This window comes from Haliotis asinina, chromosome 14 (assembly GCF_037392515.1).
Source record: "Haliotis asinina isolate JCU_RB_2024 chromosome 14, JCU_Hal_asi_v2, whole genome shotgun sequence".
Lineage (NCBI taxonomy): Eukaryota > Metazoa > Mollusca > Gastropoda > Lepetellida > Haliotidae > Haliotis > Haliotis asinina.
Window position 1 is genome coordinate 22,404,419 of NC_090293.1, and position 26,186 is coordinate 22,430,604.

A 26,186-nucleotide genomic window follows, 5' to 3' on the forward strand; every position below is an offset into this window, starting at 1 on the left:
TAAACACAATGATTCTCTTGCCAATGTTTCTATTTTTTGTCTGTACAATATTGGTTGATTGTATGCCCCTTGCAAGCTTCCAGAGGCAGAGACTGGCATGTGGTGAGGTCTGGTTGTGTGCTGGTGACACACTGGTTTGATCAAACAGCTTCTCTGCCTTCGCTGCATCTGGAGCTGGGCCAACACATTATTTATTCCTAGAGGGAGGTGAATGGAATGTCCTTCAAATGCATGAGACATTTTTTCTTTGCTTCGTGTTGTGATTACTTGTAGAAGATGAGTAGAATGTGTTCAGTATGTGTAAATAACCTACCTGTTCCCTAGTGCTGTTCTTCTCTAGATGGTAATGAGAGGGGGATGAATGGAATAGTTTTGATATGAAATGGTCATTCCAATTTTATTTAGAAGTAAGATGTCCAGATGTTCGGATTTGATTGCTTGTTCTTAATTCCAGTCAGCCGTTGTCCAGTTACATAACAAAAGCGTGTAACTTGACCAGATAGTCCTGTGATTGACCACATGACCATCAATCTTTGCACCACATAATGAATTGCATCAAGTAAGATGCCTGACCAGCCCGTTTCTGTTGTTCTACCAATACAACAAGCTTGACAAGGACGAATTTTAACCCGAATTCTAACCCGAGGGACTGATATGAACAGGAGTTCTACTTTTCCAGCATATTGGCCACAATTCTACGGTCAGGCAAAGAAATTTAAAGTATGCAATGGTTTTGACAGCATGTGAAATAATAAACAGGATGGATATGTTCACAGTCAATCAGACCACCCAAATGTTGTTTTAGTTGGTTTGAGTTGGTTCGAGTGGTCTCTTGACGGGCTCGTTACTGCTTGTTTGTATGTAGATTGGATAGACCTATGGTGGACTCCTTATTTGTGTACAGATGGTGTACTCAGTGCCCTTTGATACATCGTTCAGATTAAGTTAAGGAACTCTGTCTTATTACACTTACTGTGTTCTTCTCAGGAATAGTGGGGTAGCCTAGTCGTTGCAGTGTTCACTGGACATGCCGAAGTTCCCACTTTGGAACCATGTTTGAAACTTCTATCTGGTATCGCCTATAAAGAGACTGCTGTACTATTGCTGAAGGCAAGAAACTCACTCACTCACTCACTCACTCACTCACTCACTCACTCACTCAATCACTCAATCACTCAATCACTCAATCACTCAATCACTCACTTCAGGCAGTAAGCCAAGGACTGATTGTAAGTAGAATGTAAAGACATAAAAATGCTTTTCTGAAAATTGTCAGTCTGTCTTTCAAGTCCTGTATCATGTGTTGTGGCTGTTTGGTAGTTGATGAATGTAGCACCTTTGCTTCCATTTTTATGCCTTTCACCCACCAGACAGAGGCATGCAGCATTCTGCCACCAGTATCTAGGTGTATTGTGTCGGAGAACAGACGTTGAACTGTATTGGTGGCAACCTATTCTGTGCCTGCTGCCACATTCCCCTATTCCAAGCATATTTCTCCCTAGCGATGTACACACTGTGATCAAAGACAACTTGAAAGGAAAGGAAACTGGCATTCATTCCTCATCATTTGTATTCTTGCATCTGACGTAATTCATTTCCATATATTCTACACCCTTCCAGTAATAACAATGTGTTCATTTTGCCCCACAGTAGTGGCTGTAGCTGCCGAGAGCAGGATTCTTCCTACAAACATGCACAGCCAAACCCTAGGGACATTCTTCTGTATTCTGTTTTTCCCTCCTAATTTCATCATATTAGCCAGAAATTTTCTAATCCCAAGGCAGTCTCACCTAGCCTAGTTCCATGAACACTTTCAGTTCTCCGAGCTGAAAATGGATCTGAAACCTTATTATTCAAAATCATGTGACACTTCTAGAAAGAGGGTATCTACTGTGCTCCCAATTCTGTGCTTGTATCACAAACTAAAAGCATGTTCACTTGGCCATGCAAACTTTTTCATTGTTCTTCATACACAAGTAATAATCTCTCTTCCGAGATTTGCTGGCTCAGTGCGGTATGCATTCAATGTACAAAAGCCTGATCCTTCTTTCAGTAGGTACTGTGTGTCCGGAAACTGTATATTCCCTCTGCAGTGGTCATGAGTGTTGGAGTGGATTCCACACCTGTGAAGAGACGCTTAGACTAGACACTGAAGCTTTGGTTACCCACTTCCCATCTTCGTCTCTATCCCTCTTTATGAAGCCTCTTGTCTCGAGTGATCCCAACAGGTTTTCCTAATACAGAGGATTGTTTATAGTTCATGGCATAGCACAAGAAGCATGCTTAGTATTAACCTTTCATCATCTGAAAGCAAGACGCAAATCTTATTCTAGAAGTCCATGCATGTGATAAGTAAATTTTCTGTCGGAAATGGGGCTTATTTTGTTTGTCACATGGGCTGACTAATCTGCTTCAGAAGAAGAACAGGTTGTAGTGATGATACTTAATTGAAAGGAATTGTAAGGTAGCCCAGTGGTTAGAACATGAACTCCATATTGCCTTGGTGTTGGTATGTTACATTTGGCAAAGGATGCTTGAATTAACTGTTTCCTATTAACGTAAGGAGCTGTTTATCAAGCTTCTGAAGCAGTAAAGTTGACGGATCCAACAATCCCACACAATTCTGATTTGTGTTCACACATGGGTACAATAACTGAAGCACAATCTTAATGAAACCTACCCTAAAGGAAGAGTACAACCAAACTCAGAATATCTCTCTCTCTCTCTCTCTCTCTCTCTCTCTCTCTCTCTCTCTCTCTCTCTTCTCTCTCTCTCATCTCTTCTCTCTCTCTCTCTCATCTCTCTCTCTCTCTCTCCTCTCATCTCTCTCTCTCCTCTCTCTCATGACCATGAAAGCTGAGCTCAGCATGCGTAAAGTAATGTTTCAAGCAGTATGAAACTCCAAGTCTCCCACTCACTTTGTTTATTTAAAAGACAAACCTTATTGTATATGTCCTGATCAGAATAAAGTTTTCACTTGTTTTTGCAAGATTTTTTTAGAATTAGATTTTAGAAAGAAACAATGTAAGTAAAGAAAACTGTTGAAATATGGTCCCAGGTCTTCTGGTAAGTTAATCAGTCACATCCTCAAGTTTAATGTTGGAAGTGTGAGTGGGCAAGTAGAATGTAATTCCAAGTAAAGGCCAATGTGCTCCTGTTGTAATGTAGTGGTAATTACGACCTTGACTTCTCATAGGAATGGCATGTCGATGGACGTAAAAAGTTATGATTTTGAACTCCCATTCTCCTCGAGTGTTTAAACTGTCTCTCTGGCTAAGGAGCCCTCTACAAGTCTTAGAGCATTAGTATCTCATAAACAGTGCATAGTTTTGAGGGGATAAAAGTTATTATCATCCTTCATGTTGTAAAAAGGATCACTTGACATGTGTTGTTTGAAAAACGTAAGCCCTGGATGATGTCCTAATTATCAAACTGATCTCTGTGGCAGCTTTGGATGGTGGTTATTGATGTTGGCGCTGTTTGACTTTGTAGATACAAGTTGTTGAAGTAGAGAGAAATGGGTGAATCAATAGTTCCAGAAATATGCAGCATCATGGATAATAGTAGAGGCATTTGCCTAACGGCCTGCTGAAGCAATCAGCTCCTTGTTAAACCTTTAATGTACTGATTTCCAAAGTCAGCATTTGGTTAATGTTATGACCATTGTTTGAACAGATTCCCCATGTTCCATGATACTGATAAAATGGATAATGCTACATTGTGTCATCCCAGTTGAAGCAGTGAAAGGAAGACTTATTCTTCCACAAAATGAGGGAATGCTTCACATGCAGCCTGTAAAATTCAACCAAATTCATGTCTGCATCTTAATGGATTTCTGAATTCTTTCTGTTTCATTTCAAATTAAGTGCATGCTTCCTCACACCTAGACATTCACAGGAATTATTAGAATGTTCAAGGTCCTATATTTGAATATTTGAGCTGTTATTGGGAATTCATTTATCACATCAGAGCACTGGTAGGAATCTAAAGCTGCTTCCTTACATTCTAAGACATTACATTTAGGTGGTTTCTCTTAGATGGGTTTTAAGAAGCATTAACGACCAATCTTCCTTTTGGAAAACATGCCCATAGAATCAACAGAACATCTATAAATAATCAGTTTGGGAACACGTGCATAGACAAGAGGCTCCGTGATCTACACACAGTAAGTTCTGTGAGGATTTGCTGGTTAATTGCTTCTTTCTGTGACTAACCACATGTGCTCATTATATGTGAGAAGAACTGGGAAAATGGCACACTGTTTGCATTGCACTTTCAACCATTTGGCCATGTTTGTGCCAGACCTGCAGAACCTGTGATTGTCAGTGAGAGGCGCTATAACTGTTGTTAGCCTACAGGTGGACACCACATACATATACAAATACACACACACCGTGGTAGGGGTGGGAACTTGGCCATCATGTCTACTTCCAACGCAATGTTGTTAGTACTTCTGACATACTGGAACCCTGCAGTCACCATGTAGGATTGATTCTTGTTTCCACTTCCAACACAATGCTGTTAGTACCTCAGACATACTCGAACCCTGCAATTCCTATGTTGGTTTGACTCTTTTCTTTCCACTTCCATCACAATGCTGTTAGTACTTCAGACATACTCGAACCCTGCAATTCCTATGTTGGTTTGACTCTTTTCTTTCCACTTCCAACACAATGCTGTTAGTACCTCAGACATACTCGAACCCTGCAATTCCTATGTTGGTTTGACTCTTTTCTTTCCACTTCCAACACAATGCTGTTAGTACCTCAGACATACTGGAACCCTGCAATTCCTATGTTGGTTTGACTATTTTCTTTCCACTTCCAACACAATGCTGTTAGTACTTCAGACATACTGGAACCCTGCAATCCCTATGTTGGTTTGACTCTTTTCTTTCCACTTCCAACACAATGCTGTTACTTCTGACATACTTTAAACCTGCAAACCCCATGTTGGTTTGATTCTTTGTTTCCACTTCCAAGACAATGCTATTAGTACTTATGACATGCTTGTACCTTGCAATGACCATGTTAGTTTGATTGTTTGGAAGTGTTGTAATAATAGACAGGTTTCTAATGTACCACACCTTACTGCACAGGCAGGCCATGATACACTGTTCCTGGGTTTGAAGTCTGTATTGAACCTGATATTAATCTCTAATCTGAGGGAGGGTAGGGTAGCCTAGTGGTTAAAGCGTTCGCTCGTCATGCCCAAGACCTGCGTTGGATTCCCCACATGGGTACAATGTACGAAGCCCATTTTCTGGTGTTCCTCGCCATGATATTGCTGGAATATTGCTAAAAGCAGCGTAAAACTAAACTCACTCACTCAGTCATTCACTCACTCTTATCTGAATAAGTACCAGCCAGTGTTCCAGTATTGGGTTTCTTCTACAGTATCTGAAATCCTGTGGTTGGTCATCCCATTCTGTTTAGCACTGTATCTGGGTTTAGACTGTTAAACTTGCATGATTGAGACTGTTCCACATAAATGACACAGGTGTCCAAAGTGATCTTTATGCACATACAATTTTCACAAACTCTTTTCAAAACCGAGAGATAATAAATCTGATTATGTATTTGTTCTTTCTGAAGTCCTAATTCCAACAAAAGATAATAAAGTGGACACCTCTAAGACGTTCAGTAAGATAACCTGAAGATTTGCTGTCTCAGCAAATTTCTGTTTGGTTGATAAAATCAGAAATCAACGATTTACTTTCTTTAAATCATATCTAAGCAGTACATCAGAAAACCACATCAAAACATATTCCATCCTAGTTACTATAGTAACTGTTTGTGTTGCCATATTCTAGGGTGAAGTGATTTTGATTCCTGGAAGATAACTTGGCTGCTGAAGATGAGTCTATTGATTTGGAACTGCCCCTCATAGTCTCCTGACCTTGGCGCCAGCCATAAGCCAGGATTGGCCACAACACTCTGTGGGGTTGAAGTATTGAACTTTGTATACACTTGCAGACAAACTGGGCAGTCAACAAGCACCGTCCTTCTTAAGATATTGTAGAAATAGTTCAATAGTGCCTGAGCCAGTTAATAGGGTACCCCTGGGCATTGACTTGCAGAAGTATCCTCTGTTTACATCTCCCAGTGGCAAATGGGGAAACTGAATCAATATCTCTTCACTGATATCATGTAACCAAACATAGCATGAAATGGGAACTTAAAGTATACCATCATGAAATTAATCAGTGTGTGTTGTATTTTGTTCTGGCAGGTTACATTTCAAACGATTCTAAAAAACAGTTGTGGTAAACCATTTCAAAGTCAAGTCAAACATTCTCTTTCAGTGTGAGACTTTTTTACAGAGTATATGTCGAAAATTTCAACATCTAGTCATGATCGATTTTAGAAAATTGTTGTAGGGTAAAGTGGGTAAAGCTGCTTTCTCACTGCACGTTAGTCTATTGATTTCAGACTCTGCCACTAGTCAGGTAAAGTAGATTTCAGTCATGCAGCCTCAGCTAATAATACCCATACATTTTGATTAAACGCTTGGAAACAGATACCAACAGACACAAATTTGGACAACTCAACTTAAAAGCTTTAGAAGGCACAAGCTGTGCAGTGCACTTTCCTGGGCAATTTCATTAAAGCATTCTTTTTTTCTGATTAAACAAATGGCTAGGTTTATTCTAAGATAAATACCTAGACAAATGTGTTAAAAGGCATCCAAGGATTGCTATATTCCACAGATCAAAAAGTAACCTTATCAAGTCTGATTTGTAATGAAACAACTGAAATGAACTACCAGAGTTTATCTTGCTTTAAGATTGCACAGCATTTGTTTTATTCAAATAGACCTATCACCACGAGACCTGGCCCCACCATGTTTTCCCGAATGAAAATCTTTGAAAAATTTCTTACTTTTCTATCAGTTTTTTCCTTGAAGAATTCATCTCCCCAACCCATTGGTCAGCATCTTACATGCACAGGATTTGTTACAACACTGAATTTATAAGGGGCATAATTTCATTGACAGAGGATGTGTGTGTTTGGAAGATTCTAACATTGGCTAGCGACCAGTTATCGCCATTTTTAAGCGGTTTTTAACAATTTGCTCAATTATTTCTTCACAGAATGAAATAAAATTTGTCTTGATGATAGATCAGCTATTCACCAATGTTTTCTGCTTCTTTACTGTTGTCCATAGCAGGAAGCGCGGTAGTGTAGAGTGTGCTTTCCCTTCAACTAACAAGACCAATTATCGCCATTTCTGAAGTTTTTATGTTATTCACCTAATTTGCCATAAACCTGGTGATAAAACTATTGTGTTTCAAACTTTGACATATTAAAGAAATTTTATGATTGGAATTTGTTTAAAAAAAGAAGTTTAAAAGAACAAATCTCGCTTTCATTGTGAATGTTCATGGATGCTGATATAAGCTGATGGGACTGTGGAGATGTCACCGCGGGGTTGAAGTTACCAAACTTGACATTTTGAGTAGTTGTTTGCAGTTTTGGCAATGTTTGCTTTCTCGGGGGAAAACATAAAGATAAAGGTGAAAATTTACAGTTACAATTTGTCAGTATCGTCTGCATGGTATCTGTCGAGTCCATAAAGCGGAGATGGTCAATTCAAAATTAAGTGATTGACTGTTGGCATTATGGATATGTTCAGACGCATTAAAATCTGTACTTTTTGTGGAGTGAATTGTCAAGTTGGAGACTACAGATTCACAACACAGCCAGGATGATTTTCATTCAATTCTCATCATTTATGAAATTTCATGTCAACCCACTAATGGTCACGTGACAGCCCCCCGATGTGTTTGGGTCTTGTCTTCCGAGGGATTCATATTTGTAATGTCTACAACGTAAAATACTCAAAGTAATTTTAACTCTTGTAACCTATCGTTTTTTGGATGTGTCAATATGTGAAATACTATAGAAGTACAAGTAAGGCTGTCTGCGCAAGCGCTACAAATAAGTGTTGGCGATAATTGGTACGCGGCGATAACTGGTCGCTAGCCAGTAGAGGTGCACAAAGTCCTGAGTTACTGAAATGTATGTTTATCCTGGAACTGGCCCATGGGCTCAAACTGAATGTCATTGTCAGATTTTCACATGTTGACAGAGTTTATTTTACATTTATTTACAGGACCCGTGAAGGTCACGGGGTAGTATAGGCCTTCATCAACCCATGCTTGCCATGAAAGGTGAATAATGGGCTGGGGTTGTCAGGCTCGCTGACTTGGTTAACACATGTCATCGGTGCTCAGTAGCGCAGATCGATGCTCATGTTGTTGATCACTGGATTGTCTGGTCCAAAATCGATTATTTACAGACTGCCACCATGTAGCTAGAATATTGCTGAGTGTGGCGTAAAACTTAACTCTTTCACTCATTTATTTACAGGATGCTGCATGTGGAATGTTACATGAGATAGCATTGGATTATGTCTGCCAGTTTATGAGACTGGCTGTTTTGCTTTATCTGTCAACAGTAACATCTGTTTATTACTTGCAAATTCGTACGCTAAATTCCACCATGATGTCATCATGTCATGTGATAATTCTTGTGGTGTTGTTTTAGTCATGCCTGATGCCTATCTACTAGTTATAGTTTAGAGTTAACAGAGTGATTTCTTGTCATTGTTTTGACTTGGATAACTATTCAACATAAACTGCTAGGGCTTGAAAGGTGTCCTGTAGACTTAAATTTAGTCCAGCTAATAAGGATTTCCTTTTGAAAAATATTCATCTACGAATCAGTGTTCGCGAATGGATTTTCAACGTAACAGCACACAGGATCCTGGATTTCTGAAGATCTCTTTCTCACTCACTGAAGCTTCGCAGGACTCATGGAATAAAAATTAAACACACCTTTCAGATTTAACATATCTGATGATTGGCACTGAAAGCATTAAAAAACGTAAAATTTGTAAAGAGCGAACTTATGTCAAAGTCATCATGAAATATACATTCGGATACTAGGGACGGTGGGTTGTAGTCTTCCATCGGTCCATCAGCAAATCTGCCAGATTTGTCAGAGGGTCAGATGCTGTTTAGCAACTCTGCAAATGTGAAAATATAGCTCTCATCGAGCTCAAAGCGTACAATATTTCAGGGTGAATACAACTGAGTCTTGAGGAATCTAGGAGAAGGATCTAGGAGACAGACAAGGGTGTTTTTGAAGTTGTTTCTGTGTGTGAACTTGAAACTCAAAATCTTTAGTGGTTTAGCCTATCAGCCTTTTGGTACCACTAAGGTTTTGAAATTGACCCTTAAACATTTATGCTAAATTTTGAATGAGGTATTCAAAACAGACTTCGTAAGCAAACCTTTCACTAAAAGCTGGACTGGTAAATATACCATCCAGTACCAGAATAGAGATGAAATGACATTGGATGTGTTTGATAAATGAGTAGTGGAATATTCAATATTGTCACACTCCAGTTAAAAGCAGTGCAGTACTAGTTTGTCACTGGTACACCAAATGCAGCCATTACAAACTTTACATATTTGTTCAATCAGAAATGAGTAGACTTCTGAGAATGCCACATCACTGCCATCATCTGTGCACTGTCCTCAAGTACATGCGGTTGTCCTTCTCCAACACCCAAGAGAATAAACTGAGCTAGGACTCCAACTCAATACTGGAATCATAGAGAAAGTCTGGATAGCCTCAGCTCCATAATGTTCCTATGGGACTTCATTTGGATTGTATTTTAGTGTTTTGGTGCTATATTCTTAATTAAGGTGAAGTTTTTTTTCTTTGATTAATGTCCACCGCATCTCATACTGTCAAAGATGAAGTTCTTTAGATGAGTGGCAGTGACCTAGTTTGTAAATATTGGTAGAGGGTCTGGCATATACATGAATGCTGCTGTGTGATATGCTTGACAAAAGAGTTCAAACAGCTGTCACACATGGAAACAGGTGTTTCTTTGTCTACCAATGCAAGCAGACCACAGATAATGGAACATACCATCACTGCAGCAATAGCACTTGTACCATTTGTAAGGAAATATTGTACAGCAAAGAATGCTGCATCGGCAAATATTTCTAAGGACATAATGTTTAAGTATCTTATATATGGTCTGTCACTCAGATTTTTCTGACATGATTTATAGTAGTTTTGGAATGTCATTCATTGCAGTTTATGTTGATGTAAGGTAATGCCTTGTTCCATTGTCATTGAACGTACAGTGAACTACATTTATAAGGAACACATGTATAATAAATAGACAGATACAACCGATGGATTATTAGTCAACAAAATGCTAGGACTAACATGGTTGTAGTGAAGTTATATTATATAGGTCATAGGTTTCTTCCCATGAAGGTCCGGGTTAGAATTGATCTTCAGTAACCCATGCTTGTAAGATTCGAGTAAGTGGTCATTCTTGCTGACTTGGTTATTATGTCCCAGTTACGTACATTCGATGCTCATGATCTGGATGAGCGGATTGTCTGGTCGACTGGTCTGGTCAATTATTCACAGACTGCCACCATACATCTGGAATATTGCTGATTGCTGAGAAAAAATAAACTCACTCACTCACAGGTTGATGCTTTTTTGAAAAGGGTATATTGGCGTATTTCAGTCTGCATTACAATGTTTTTCTTCTTTTTTTTTTTGTTGAGATTTATATTAAATCTGCAGTAGATACCAGCCTGCAGTAAATACCAGTAAATATTCAAAAGTTCAAATTTCTCGTCAGTGCATGGACTTTATAGGTTTAAGTAATATGAAAGCTTTGTAGAGGTTGCTTGTTCTTCACCAATGTGGTCAATAAAGGAAAGGAGGATGTATTGCTTAGTTTACATTGCAACATCAAATGTTGAGTTATATACACCAAAAGACCTCATCATTTGAGAAAATAAGAACCTATCAAAATAACATTTTGAACAAAATGATGATTGCTTTCCAATTTATTTGCCAGTGGCACTAAATCTGGAATGATACCTGAATCTCAGCATTCGGTAACATTGCTCAACATTCCTGCCAGAGATGTTGTCATTATGCCTACCAACAATCTCAGACTGGTAATGATAAAGCAGAATTGGTATAATAAGTGATCAGTATGATAAGAATTGACTTCATGAATCGTATGTTGATTTTCAGTGCCATTAAGTGTTTGGTAATGGGATAGTTTTCAAAGGCAGTCAGATCATCATCAACTGTGGCACATTCGGCTTGGAAACAAAGCTGTTGCATCCTTGCCAGTGACTCAAGGTTTGGTCTATCTTTTAGTCCCTGGACCATGTATATAATTTGGCAATGGCCCCAATTCCATTCCATCCTCAATCTTGCTCTATCCTGCTTTCAGTTGTCAAAGAAGATTGAGGCCCCTTAGCTCTGTGTTGTTTGTTTTGTTGTTTTGGTTGTTTTCAAGTTAATACATAGCTTTAATTCAGTAACTGTAAGTGAATGGTAGTTCCATGTAGAGTTGGCATATACTGTCCTGTTCTTTTTGTCCTAGTGAGGTTTCGTACCACTCTTGACAGTTATGGTATTTGATGCTCTGTGGTCCACTGGATAGTGTCAGTCTGGAGACCGACCAAGAGATTGTTGCCATGCCTGGCACTTAGTTTTTAGAGTATATTGGGTTTGAGTAGGATTACTGTATTCATGTGATAATAAAGCTCATCATGGTGATGTAGCAAAATGTGTTGCCATTCGGGATTCAAACTCACACCCTCAGAGTCAGGCACCTAATAGCCAGCACACAAAGTCAGCCACCTAACCCACTCAACCAACTGTAGTCCATACCACCAATTTTGTCTACCCTTGTAAATTGGCATTGGCTCCCTTGGCAAAAGCTGTGAATAATGAAGGGTGCAGGTCTGAAGGTGTAGATTTGAATCCTGGTTGGGATTCAACATAACAAAAGTATTAGAATCTCTTCATTACTAAGAAAGTGCAATCCCGAATATAGATTCTAGATTTGAGTACAAATGTTATGCCATCTTCTACCACTAGTTTGTCAGAAACAGACTTGATTACCAGAGTATACCAAAGCTTCACTTGTTCTGACAGCTCATCTCACATACCATGTGCATGTAATGGTATCTCAACACTCACATTATTCTAGTAACATTTAAAGGCACAAGATCACACATTTTCGGCCAGATTTTGACTTGTGTTGTATATGTATCAAGGCATATGCACTCGCATTAGCTTCCTAATAATGCAGCAGGGACGGTGGGGTAGCCTTGTGATTAATGCATTCACTCTACTCATGGTAGACCCAGCTTTGATTCCCAACTGGTACACACAGTGTGAAGCCCATTTCTGGTGTCCCCTGTCATGATATTGCAGGTATATTGCTTAAAACCATACTCACTCACTCACTGTTGATGCAGGAAAAGACTTTTTATCCCTTAAGATGTGCCTGAAATTAATAATTGAAACTTCAAGGAGAGCAGCTTTCGAACAGAGAACACTGACCATATATGGAATGTATACAGTTACTCAGTACATCAAAAACTGTCACACAAGGTGGGTGTTGTCCATGTTCTCTGAACAAAACTCAGTGGGGTTCACTTGAAATAATTTTGGCCAGTAGAGGGTGTAAGTGTCGATTTAATGCAACGTTGCATTATTTCATTCAGACTTTTTAATCTAATATTGTAATCTAGATGTGTGATTTTTTGTAATAAATCATATGGTGTCTTCCATAGGGGCTGATGGTTGGTATTATTGAGAAAAATGCATTATTTGTTTTTACAGAAGTGTGGTGTGATATGATGCCATTATTAAACCCTGTCCATTGCTTGTGTAGTTTGGAATTTGATGTCACTTGAGTTGAGATGACTAAACAAGAAATACCGATACTGGAAACAGTGTCCGAAATGAATTAGTGTTCATAATATCTGTGTACAGCAGGGTGTCATTTTCTGTCTTCTAAATGGATAGATACTCCCAGCTGTCAACAGTGAATGACGTCAATACTGCCTTCCTCAGATGATAGAACACCCTGTGCAATGATTGCTTGTTGGAATAAGATGTCAGCCCATCTCATTGCTACACTTGCTGCTACACTGTAATCAACTATAAAGGCCTGTGTTGACAGTCCCATACACTGACTGATCTTTTTGTCGATTGTCTGGCTCTGGTGCCAGTCATGTTGCTGATGCTTGGAAGGGTACCCCCTGGTTATTGGGCACAACCAGGATAAAGGTTATTGGCTCATCTGTTGACTTCTAGGAACATGATTATCAGACTGTTATTTCAACAGTGGCCCAATTGGCTCAGGAGCATGATTTTGCCTTACAACAGATGTTGTCATTAAGCTCAACATTTTGCCAGTCAAACAATTTTTAACCTCAACACGTAACATAAATTAATTTATGAATTAATGTGGCCCCAAAAGCTAATATCCTTGTCACTTGTCAAAAATGCATTTATTGTTAATTTTCTCTGCCAAACACTAATTAACTGAACTTTTGGCTGAAACATTGCCTCAAAAGTCTACAATGTTTGTCGTAAGAGGCGACTAATGGGGTCAGGTGGTCAGGCTCGCTGACATGGTTGGCACATGACATTGGTTCCTAATTTAGTGCTCATGCTGTTGATCACTGGATTGTCTGATATATAGCTGAAATATTGTTGAGGATGGAGCACCTGTTGGGAGAATGTAAGATCGATGGGTCTATCCAAATGGCTGTGTCATGTTAACACTAAAATGTTTTGTTTTATTAAGTATATGGAATGAGGACCAACCTGTTTAGAGTCAAAATAATGTGTTGTGACGTCATGTTCCAATTCAGCATGGCATTTGATTGACTTATGATGCAAAATAAATAAATTGTGCATGTATCTTTACAAGGAAAATAACTTAAGGCAGTATTTAACCACTTCTAACTTCATGTTATTGCACTAGTGCTCTATATGCATTAAAAGTGTGATGCATATTTTCATGAATTTTTTTATATACATTACCTCATAAATCCATGTTAAGAAGACATGAGGTAGCCAGTATGTCATGAAAAGATGTATGACAGAGATTGATTCCTATAATTATTATCATGTTCCAAGTCCATTCATCCTCCGTGAAGCTGAGAAATGGCTAAAATTATCATGGAAGCCTACTCACTCTCCAGAGTTTCTTAACAGGTTTCTTTTCTGTCCTGCTTTGAAGATTTTTTAAAAATAGATGGTTTTTTTTGCTATTTACTGATCCATAATAACTCATTAATTGATTTCCAAACAAAAATATAATCATTCCGAGAAAGAAGTATGAATGACCCACTTGAATGAGATTTGAAAGATTGCATTTCCGGAGAGAAAATGCCCCCCTTCTGTGTACAGATTCTATATGTTGGTAAAGTGATTGAATAGATGGCAATGAAATGTTCTCATTTCTTGGGTCATGGATATTGAATATTGAATATTCCTTCCAAAGCCATGAAATGGTTTGTGTAAATGAGCAAATTTAAAAGGTGTATGATCTTTGCAAGCAATCAGGCAATTAGTTACAGCAAATTTAGCGAGTCACAGCATTAACGAAATAATCGCGAGCAACACAGCACCACGGATCTGACAGTGTGAAATATTGATTTTGTATGAAATTAGACACAAGAATACTAGTCGCCAGAATAGCCTCGGCATGTATGTTTGTGTCCGCCCAGCGCAGCACCAATAATGTAGTATTAGTTGATTAGTAGCACAGGCTTACAGCAAGATTATTTTGCATGAGAATATATTGTACTATTTGCATTCTCAAGCCTGTGAAATGGTAGATTTAGACAATCAATACGATTGGCTAAAAGATTGGTGGAAGCTATTTTGGCCTGGGCAGAGTACCATGTAAGTTGGGAGGCTATGTCATTGATTTGTCGATGTAGCAGCCATGGGAGAAATTGTTTGCACATAGATACCCATGACTTGAAGATCAATGGTTTGTTAATTAACCCAGATATGAGATCTTCATGGTACGCTTTAGAAGAAAAATGCTGCTCTTTGGTGGAAGCTAAATGGCTACGAACACATTCTGAAACAGTAATGAAAACTCTGAACCATTTGGGGATTGCCAAATAGACAACCTTCAACTCTTGTAATTTTCTTAGTGACTAAGGTTAGAATATTGGAATATTTGAAAAAGATTGAATATGGCTGTTATAAGCTTTATTTTTTAAAGATAATATAAAAGTATCCACTAGTCTGTTAAAAGGAGACTAAGGAGAATTTAGATGTTATTTTATGTGTCCAGCAAATGTACATGCACTGCTAACAAGTCCAATATGACCAGTGAGTTTTGGCATTTGTATTTTTTCCCATTTTCAATGGGAACGATTTGGACTTAGTCTCTAAAGGGAGGGATGGGCTGCATTTCCAGAGCACAAATCAAAATCTGTTTAATATCTTTCAACAGATATTGGCAGATATATGATACTGATTTTGAAATAGTGCCTTTTTCCTGCTTACAGATATATGACATTTATATTTTTTTGTTATTTCCATGGAAATGATTCTAACTTAGTCTTAAAAAAACATCAAGTAAGTGTCAGATGATTTGTCCTTTCCAGTATGTGGGGGCTGGGGGGATATGTCATCTTCTGATGACTTATTAAGTTGAAGAAATCATTATTATGCATCAATGTTATCGGTCGTGATACCAAACAGTACCTGAACTCATATCATGAATTAGTTTTTTCACAAGTATGACCTTTGAACCTTGATTGTATTTGTGTGTGGTGTTTGTTCTTGTGTGACTTTTCTTGCAAACAAATGAAAGTACATGATTAGGATTTTAGTGGCTTAACTGAAAGATGTGCATGAAGAGTCAGTTTGAAAATCAGTGCTATCAGTTATATTTTTCAAACTATCATTTTCATAAATATTTATTGTGTTGTTCGTACCCTGGAGTAAATGCCAATTTGAAAGCTGATTAGTTTCCAAGGCCTTTCAACATCCATATTTATGTACAGAGGTTTGTTTTGCCCTTTCACTTAAAGAGACTCGGTTTCTATTCTTACACTCTAAAAACCATAAATTACAGTCGGTTATGTATTAATCATTAAGCTATTGACTGTCTCTAGATATGGCTTTCTGTTAAAGGGCAAACATCCTTCCTTGTCAGTGAATCTTCTTGTCAGAAGAACTCATTCTTTTAGCCTTTGCAATGATGAAGAAGGAGGACAATTTTTGTGGGTATGCAAGTTCTTTATTCTGTAAAGGCAACATTTCAACATAGGTTTGTCATTGCCTTTACAGAGTAAAGAACTTGTATATCCATAAAAATTTTCCTCATTCTTCCTCTCGTCAACTTCTAGAATGCCATTGAGAGAAGTCTTACAATGATGTTTTTACATGTTAAGATAAACAAGGACATGTGGATGCTTGTGTTCCTTATTGTAAGTCCATATTATTAAGTTTCCATGATTTAATCGAAGGTCATTGATTAGATTTTTATGACATTTAGTCCTTTCTGTGTCATTTCTAAATTTGGGAATGTTCTTCAGTGCCATCAATTTTGAAACCCTTGTCCATATGATTTGTAGTATTCACAGCACAAAAATGACAATAAACATGAAAATTTGATATCAACAGAGATCATGTCAGAGGGTTTACTAGAAGTGCTTGTGAAGAAAGAGCATTTATATAATGATCAGTACTAAGGCACCATGTTTTAAATGTCAATAATATGTCTTCTTTCACGTATTGCCTCAACAATTATCTGTTCACATAATAAGTTCATTTGTGACAAGGTTTGGCAGTGGTGTATGGGCCCTCACACGTGGCTTCAAAAACTTATACTGAAATAATTGAAAAGGATCATGCAGGGCCCCTCCTAAAAAAGTAAAGCATTGCAGCAAATTTCCAGGATCAATGACATAGGTATCACGAAAGCAAACACAGAAATATCAAGATCACACTATGGTGATAACCTGGGTATGGTTTACGTTGATGCCAGCCTAAGCATGTTACTTGAGAGTTATAGCAAGCGCTGAACAAACAACCCATTCAGGTGAATCTGCCATGACTGACAATGATAATCTGGCACCAAGACATTGCATAATTCAGTAGAGAAGCCCCTGCAGGCACTCTCAGTGGGCAGTCCCTACCGAGTTCAGGTCACCAGATGGCTCTATAACCCTCTGTAATGGCATCCACCAAACAGAGGCTAGAACCAGCAGGACCATCTGCAGTGGCATCCGCCCATCTCTTGACTGTAGCAGCAGGAAGGCCATGATACGCATTTATCCTGCATACCTCCTCTAATGTGTGTTCCGTGTTACAGGGACCATGTTGAGAGAGATGGGAAATGTGAAGGTTCTTAGGGTGACTTGTTTCAAGAATTGTAATTGCAGATGAAGACGATTATTGATTTCTCAAGTGTAGCCAGATCTCAATGTTAGGTTGTTCTGATTTGGCATATTATTTTTAATTTGTGTTTGAGGTATTTTGTGTCCTTGCTATTCTTAAGTGCATCCTTTGAACATTTGCATATATGTGTATCTTCCAGCTGATGTTTCTGCTTTTTAGGCAGGGCTACATCTCCATGAAATATTGGTGTATTAACAATCGGGATATTTCTTCGTAGTATTTCAGGGGTTTAATCAAGAAACCAAGAAAAAGCTTCACAAATTTTGCTACTCTACATGGAAGTCAGAGATAGTTTCACTAATTTCTTACGTTTAATCCATGAAAGGATGCAGTTCCTGGCCTTAATGTTGAAATTCAACTTGGTGGTCAGGTATGGCTTGCAGATCTTCAGGGGATTAATTAAGAAGTCTTAGAAAGGATGCAGTGCCCAGCTACAAATTTTTAAACTCTACATGGTGGTCATCTGAGGCTTAATTGATAGACAAAACGGCATCATATTTTTTCGGTCATCATGTCTGATATTTGCAATGCCTACTTGACTAAACTTTCTACACACTCAAGTACCAATAAGATTGTTCTGGTACTCAGATTTTGATTTGATTCTGAGCTTTTTCAAATTTTTTTGTCTTTAAAGTTATTTGCTTCTTTGGTGGATAAAGAATGAGATTGTGAGGAGATAGGATTGAAGTTTTGGGAAGAAATGTTAAACTTGGATTGTAGGATTTCTTCCCGATGCGCCTGTCAAGATTGTGGAGGACTGTTAATTGAGAAAATACACAATAGTGGGGCTCACATTGACTACTTGTCATTCAACAGATTGCCAATTTATCATGTACAGTCAGTCTAAGTTTGATTATGGGCGCAATAGCGGTATAGTGCATGTTGATGTCACAGTTCTCATTGTATCAATACATTGGCAGACAGAAACAGCGAGCTGCCATTTAACCAATGCAGACTGGGCAAGTATTTACCATATTGTTGGTTTATTTCACATGCTAGTCTAATTGATTGCCCAAACACAAGCATAACGGCTCTGGTTACACACCAGACAGTCTGTCAGTAGGTAGGAATTACCCATTACATTGATTATATCTGGCTGTTATGGAAGGCAGGTGATAGAAATTTGAACAACAGTTATATATCTTGAGAAGATGTGTATTCAAATTTCAAAGATTTTAGTTCCATATTTAAGTTTCAACAATATGTACCCTATCCAATTTGATGTTCAGAAAAGACACTTAAAGAAAGAATTGACTTAAAGCCTTGAATGCCTGACTACTGATTATTATCAGTTAAGTTTAACAAATCCATCAGTTTTTCAGATGTTATATAGAGGATATTATATGAGTGCCCATGTCGTACTATGCTTACAACACGAGTGCCTAACTGTTAGTATTTCCAGAGCAAGAGCAAATGATATACCAATATTCAGGCATGAATGTAATGAACATGGTATGTTATGGGCTCAAATATGATATTCTGTATATTACTAAAGTCGTCAAATTGAGGAAAATGACCCCACATCTACTTTCATCAAACAGGCTGGCTACCAGTCGTCGCGGCATGTAGAACACAATGCCACAGGAGAAACGTGATGTCACAGCATCGTTCATGATGTCACCTCACCATGACAAAGTGATATTTTGCCCTAGGGCATCATATGAAAAATATGAGCCCCTCATAGGTAATAAACTGACTTTAACCATCATTATAATGGCAAAGGATACCAGACACGGCTTCACACAGAAAAGGTCTTTCCGTGTGGGAATCAAACCCAATTTGATGAACACCTTAACCATTAGGCTTCCTGACCATACCCAATTGAATGTAATAAAATGTACTGAAATGCTATAGGTTGAAGTTTTAGAGATATGGTAGAAAAGCCCTCATGAAGCAAGCTTTTAGAGAGATATGGTAGAAGAGCCCTCATGAAGCAAGCTTTTAGAGATATGGTAGAAGAGCCCTCATGAAGCAAGCTTTTAGAGATATGATAGAAGAGCCCCCATGAAGCATGCTTTCAGAGATATGGTAGAAGAGCCCTCATGAAGCATGCTTTCAGAGATATGGTAGAAGAGCCCTCATGAAGCAAGCTTTTAGAAATATGGTAGAAGAGCCTTCATGGAGCATGCAATGGAGTTAGGTGCTCATGATGTGGCATGCACATGGCCATCGGAGTGCTCAGTACATTAGCTAATGCGTCTCAAAGCATGCGTGTGCCACTAGCTCTTGTTGATACATTATGAAACACGAGCAATGTTTTATTACTTAACCAGGTATGGCGTATGTAATTACTTGAACCCTTTGCTTATATTGAACGCTGTGTAACTTGCTCATTTGGATATATTCAAATCCCCCAATATTATTACACTAAGAAGTCCTTCTCCCCTGTTTGATAAGGTTGTGACTCTCAAGCCATATAGAATTTTGGGAATTGAAATTGTGTGCTGGAGCTTTTTCTGTTTTTGTTACGTCCATTGAACTTCATGAACATTAACACTCCACCTACAAATATGTTTGTGCTGTATGTTTTGGGGAGGTCGTGGAAAGGTCAGGAACATCATTGCTCATTCTGGAAATACAATATTGACTCATTTTGTTGGAGAAATAAATGCTTAAACTTTGTATTAGAAGTCTGAAAAAGACAATCCAGAGACTGAGCAAGATGCGTAACAGACAATACATATTTCTGTAAATAATCCCTCGACATACTTAGACAGAAAAGGTTATTCAGTTGGTAGAAGCCATACAGATATGGCTGCGGTGTGTGGATGACAAGGTCACAAACATGCTTCATACTATTTGAAAGAGTCATTATATCTCAAGGTATGTCCAGGGGTGCTGGTTAAAGGTTCAAGTCCATCCTGAAATTTTCTGTCAACACATGTACACATGTTGTATTACTGGAATAATAATTGATACTGAATTGATACTTTGATATCTGCAACATATAGTTGGCATGTCATCATATAACTGAAATTTTCTGTCAACACATGTACACATATTGTATTACTGGAATAATAATTGATACTGAATTGATACTTTGATATCTGCAACATATAGTTGGCATGTCATCATATAACTGAAATATTCTTCAAACCCAGCTCGCTTACATCATCTGAAACCCTCTTCTCAAAATGTACCTCTACTCAGTGGACCCACCCCAGAGACTAGCACTGGCTGACGCTTCTAGATAGCATTGGGTGATGGATAATATGATTATACAGTCCCGTCCCTTGCTGATAGGTAATGTAATTATATATTCTAGCCTGTAGCGCAGCCTGTAATCCAGTGAGTGATCACTTCATACAGTCGCACACAAGATGTGTTCATTTATGCCTCGTCAGCAATGCTTGCTGCAGGAAAATGGCCGAACACAATTAGGTCTTTTAGATGAATTGTATTTCATCAGTAAAGGTACATTCAAGCTCTAGCCAGAGGACCCAGGCTTGCATGGTATTTTTCACACTTGTAAATTTAGTTGACAGAAAGTATGAATGCTGATGTGTAAAATCTTGTTTAAATGTTGCCAAAGGCATGTTTTGACTGGTGGAAGAAAAGGATTTGGCCACAGACTGTTTCGTGGGTTGGATGGAAATGAAATGGGACTTTGTGATTCTGAGTTCATCTGTCCGAGGTTTGTGTGACCTAGGCCGGTTCTGCAAAGAATCATGGTGCTGAGGACTTAGTAACTCCCCTACTTCAACAGAGGCTTACAGAAGTCATTGCACTAAAGATTGCTTTATTGAACAGAGTGCAGGCCAACAGATCAAAACTTCAAATAACTCCATAAACAAGAAACCTCATAACAAGGAAATGCCAAACGTCTTGACACAGTTTGATTTCCCAATAAAGTTATTTCCCTTTGCCAATTCAGGATCAACTAAAAATATCTAGGATCAAATCCCAAATTCTACACAATGTGAACCTTTCTCACTATTCAGTATGTGTGCATTTGTACCATGACTTTAGGCTCAAATAAATCTGACAGCTGAATTCCACTCACTAACTTGTTAAGAGTACACATGATTTTCCTATTGATTATAGTGTTCAGAAGAGATGGTATATATCTGAAAATGCAACAAGAATTGTGGGTATTGATCACTGCAGTATATACTGCTAATGCCTTGCCAGCTGTTATAAGTCAAATATTGAGGCTAGGCTGCTTTCCATTAAAAACATGTTTCACTGACAGAATGTATATGTCAGATTGTGCCATTAGAAGGGGAAATCAATTGAAGTTGTGAAGGTCAGACAATGTCACTTTGTTATTTTGGGGGTTTTCATGAGCCATAATTTTCTGTGATTTATGTGACGTACTCAACTCATCTTTGTGTGCCTGTTCTCACATAATATTAATTGTAGACAACATGAATTATTAAACTCCTTACTGAAGCACCTTAAATTGTTATCAAGATATGGTTTACACTTCACCATTGGCAATAATATTGGAATATTGTATAAATTTTTTTGACCATTTTGTGAGTAAGTTTGGTTTTGTGGCACCTTTATCAGTTTTCCAGCGATATCATGGTAGGGGACCTTTGCATAATATAGTGAGTGAGTGAGCCACCATTTTGTGACTGTGAACATTAGTTTACAGAGTATACATCAATAGTCAGGCACTTGAAGATGGTATATTTGACAACTCATTAAGATCATGAACTGACATTGATGTCATAAGTATATGTACCTACGGAAGGTTTGGTCAAGGTCAGTCATAGGTCAAGGTCACCATTTCCATTATTGTAAAACATGGTAGTATCATTGTAAGTTGCTGAGGCGTTGTTGCCTCCCTAGTCAGTGAAACGATGACAAAATAATTATTTGACATGTTTTGACCATGGTGACAGAGTGAATTTATCATGACAATGATCAGAGACCATGTTACCATCAAATTACATCCTACTGAGTACTGTTTTCAGCATGTCAGATCTTGTTTTGATAAATAATACCCAATTCAAGTGATAAACACACATTTGTACAAATTCAGGAATTTTCTGTTCTAATGATCATGACTAACAAATTCAAGAATCGATACAGCTCAATTCTCCAAATATGTGTATGAGTTTTGACAGTCTTAATACTCAACTGACGCGGGAAGATCCAGGGTAGAATAGGCCTGCAGCCACCCATGCTTGCCATTAGAGGTAACTCTGCTTGCTATTAGAGGTAACTCTGCTTGTCGTAAGAGGCAACTAATAGGATCGGGTGACTAGCTGACTAGATTGACACAGGTCATCGGTTGATGCTCAAGTTGTTGATCACTGAAATGTGTGGTCCAGACTCGATTATTTACAGACCGCCACCATATAGCTGGAATATTGCAGCATAAAACTAAACTAATTCACTCACTTAACACTCAGCTTGTCATACCAATGTTAGTTAGGTTTCCCACACACGAGACATTCAGTTAGTACGTGAGCCATCTGTTATTGTTGTGGAAAGGAACATTTCTTTACTCTGACTCATATGAGCAGAGATGTGTTACTCAGAACAATGTAGGTGACATCAATACAGTTCACATGAACAGGATTTCACATACCAGCAACTGTAAGTCCATGTCCATCGTCTCTCTCTACTCTTATCATTGGCTTACAAATGGCATAGTGCTACGAACATTTTGTGGATTGGGGAGTAGGAGTGAAAGACTTCTCAAAGGAATTTTGTTAAATGTTTGTTTCTAATGGAATTCATTTTGTGACATCTCTTAATCTCTTTTTACAGTATTATGGACAAGATGACCAAGAGATTGGCAAGGAATATCTCCAGGCACCCATCCCTCAACCAATCACATGGCCAGATCATCAGCAACACCAATGAAGACACCAGCCAGTCAACTACAGCAACCAAGTGGGAGGCAAGCCAGTCAGCAACAACCAATCAGATGGCCTATTAACCAACAACCAATCACAGTTCAGGCATCAACTCAACATCCAACCAGTGGGCAGTTTTCAGGGCTATGTGTTACGATGGATGATTATAACCGTATTATAACAACTTATATACAGCCACAAAGGGGTTGTTGTGTACCAGTTACAGCCAAAGGAGGGTTTCCTGTGTCCCTATTAACCAATCAGAGGGGTTGCAGTCTCCCTATTACCCAATCAGAGGTGATCCATGTCCCAACAACCACTCAGAGGGTTTCTGTGTCCCAACCAACAAATCATTGGGTTTCTGTGTCCCTTTCAACCATTCAGAGGGCTCCTCTCTCTGCATACAGAGGGTCGACTGCTAAACAATGATCAGTCAGATTTTATGCAATTTTCTCATTTTCTTTGACCAAGTCTCAGGGGGACAAGCTATATGCACAGGATATTATGATCCAAGGCTGATATGATTTCAAGCCTTGGTTCCGCACTGGAAATTTTCACTGTTATACAGTTGTGGGGTGAAAATGTCTCTTCCAATTGGAATGGTTATGTGTGAAACAAGGCAGGATATATATATATATATATATCTGAATAACACCTATGGAGTAGTGTGTGTTACGTATATACCCAAGGAGTGTGGATACGGTTCCATATATAATGGGGCTATTTGGTGTGTGATGTGAAAACGGTCCTGCCTTTATACCATACCATTCCCTGCTATCACCCGGATTGAAGCATAGCCAGTGGACAGATACAAGTACCTCTGGCTGGACAGAAAGACAAGCGGAAAGATTGACAGCGTGATCCTGGTGGTAATGTGATAATATACCTGTGTGAACTTCCAGTCTGGGTTATTCCCCAGGCTAGCTCTCCACTGTTTCATACAGGTGTCATGGCAACATTTATTTCTAGGTTATATATCTTAAGGTTGGACACTAACGTGAGCCAAATTGTTCTGTAGCTCAATTCCCTTCATTGTTGGCCAATTGAGACTCTTGGTTTTGCTCTTTCCGATTCATGTGTATGTGTATACTGTGAAAACCGTTGTTATTGTTTTACATATTTTTACATATTAACAGTTTAATTACAGTTTATGAACCTCTTGAGAAGTGCAGACACATAGACTAGTGAGTTTATTTCTTGACGGTGGTAATGTGTGTTACATTGAATCATTGGTCAGGAATATAGTATGTAGCGGAGCTAGTGGATGCGTCATGTGTCCAATGTCCTCTGCCTTCCTAGGCACGACTCTATGCATTGTTATCTCACTCCTTCAGATCTCGTAGCTATACATATGTACATCATGTAGACAATGTTATCTGACATCACATACTGTGCAGGGTCGAATTAGAGCCATCTACTCTGATATTTCTACAAGAATGCATGCTATACCTAGAACAGTCATAGCCAATGGTGATAGCCGTCTGGCAAGTAGTAGTGTGCAGCGATGCCAGTCAAGGGGGATAACTTCAGCCACTGCATGCGACACTCCACTTCACTGAGCTATGTATATTGTCTTGTAGCATCCAGCAGCTTGGGTTCACTCATGAATGATATATATATGTGTGCATATATATATACATGTGAATTTGGTGATAGTGTCACCTCATTTCCTACCAGATCTGTACATATTTCTCCAGTTTAAACATTCCAGCCGTACTTAATTTCTAGCTGTATGTAGAGAGCCTGCAGTGTTGCATACAAAAGAATACTTGGCACATATCCAAAATGGCTTTTGCTTAAAAATCTGTTGCCATTGGTAATTATTACCTGGAAACATCTTGCTAAAGTAAGCCAATTTGACTGAAAAATTCCTAAAGGATGAAATTTAATACAACTGCTACCCTGTAAGAGTTTCAAAGCCCCTTTTGACCAGATTAGACTCTTTTCATGTCTTCAACCTTTACCTTACACCCTCCCAGTAGAGGTAATGCCTGTGCTATCTGCATTCTACATGTCAGTGATATCAGCTAATTTATGCAGATTTCTTGCCCTCTTCCACCTGCACAAAGATAGAGTTATCCCCCTTGGCTGCTGTCTGTAGGTGGTGCTGTGTTCAGTATTTCACAAGTTTATACGATACTTGTGTAGAAAGTCCGAAGTTTCTGTAGCCAGTACACCATAGCCAATCAGGAAAACGTTCCCATGTAGCCAGTCTGAAACAAGTTCTGGTGAGGCAATCGTCAAACAGACCTGTCACCGTCGGCATCCATGCAGCTATGCCTCATCACCCTCTGGTTGCACTAAAGACCTGTGCGCTCAGCTCGCCGGCAACAAGTAGCATGTCACATGACCTTGTATTCATGATGGGCCAGTAGTACCCATATTGGCCTCGGCGCTATCTCTCTGTAGGTGCCAGAATAGTTCAGGGACACTGTGAGGGATTCCTTGCCATGAGAACTGGATGATGCCTGCATTGTTTTAAAAGTATTTTCTTATTCTGAAGATGTGATAAATTTTAACATTTTTACAGTCAGGTCAGTATGCCAAGCACAGTAGTGTCACTTAAAGACAGAACATAGGTTTTCATGCTGAAGGCAAAAGTTTTACTACATACAGGTCAAGTTTGTAACAGACTTTAACATCAGCATACACCACTTGTTTTCAGATCATTTTAACATACAAGCAGTTATATTTTAATAGCCCAATGGTATATTTCTGTTTTTACTGGTCCACCATATTGTTATACTTTATCGCATTGATCAAAAGGCTGCTTGTTTTATTAGCAAGAAACGCATACTTAAAGAATGTGATCAATGTATGCTACTTAAAAAAATATTGTACAAGTGCTATATGTGCCTGGATCATACAAGAGTGAACTGGATAAGGTCATTTGACGGGCATTAGAATAAAATTTAGAAATAAAGGGGGCAGTGGGGTAGTCTAGTGGTTAAGGTATATGCTCATCAAGCCGGCCCAGGTGTGATTCCCCTCTTGGGCGCTATGGGTGGTGTTTCCTGCTGTGATTTTGCTGGAATATTGCTAAATGCAGCATAAAACTAAATTCACTCATGCACTCACCCAG

The 26,186-nt window shown here is 38.7% G+C and overlaps 1 protein-coding gene across 1 annotated transcript in view; it reads left to right on the forward strand.

The window, feature by feature from the left end:
* The window catches only part of LOC137261221 (potassium voltage-gated channel subfamily A member 1-like), a 74,223-nt gene extending 49,251 nt beyond the window's left edge, over positions 1-24,972 (forward strand). The window contains exon 2 of the transcript XR_010954844.1: positions 23,016-24,972. The gene's annotated coding sequence lies outside the window, so the exon portion shown is untranslated. The remainder of the gene's footprint in view (positions 1-23,015) is intronic.
* The last annotated feature ends 1,214 nt before the right edge of the window (positions 24,973-26,186 follow it).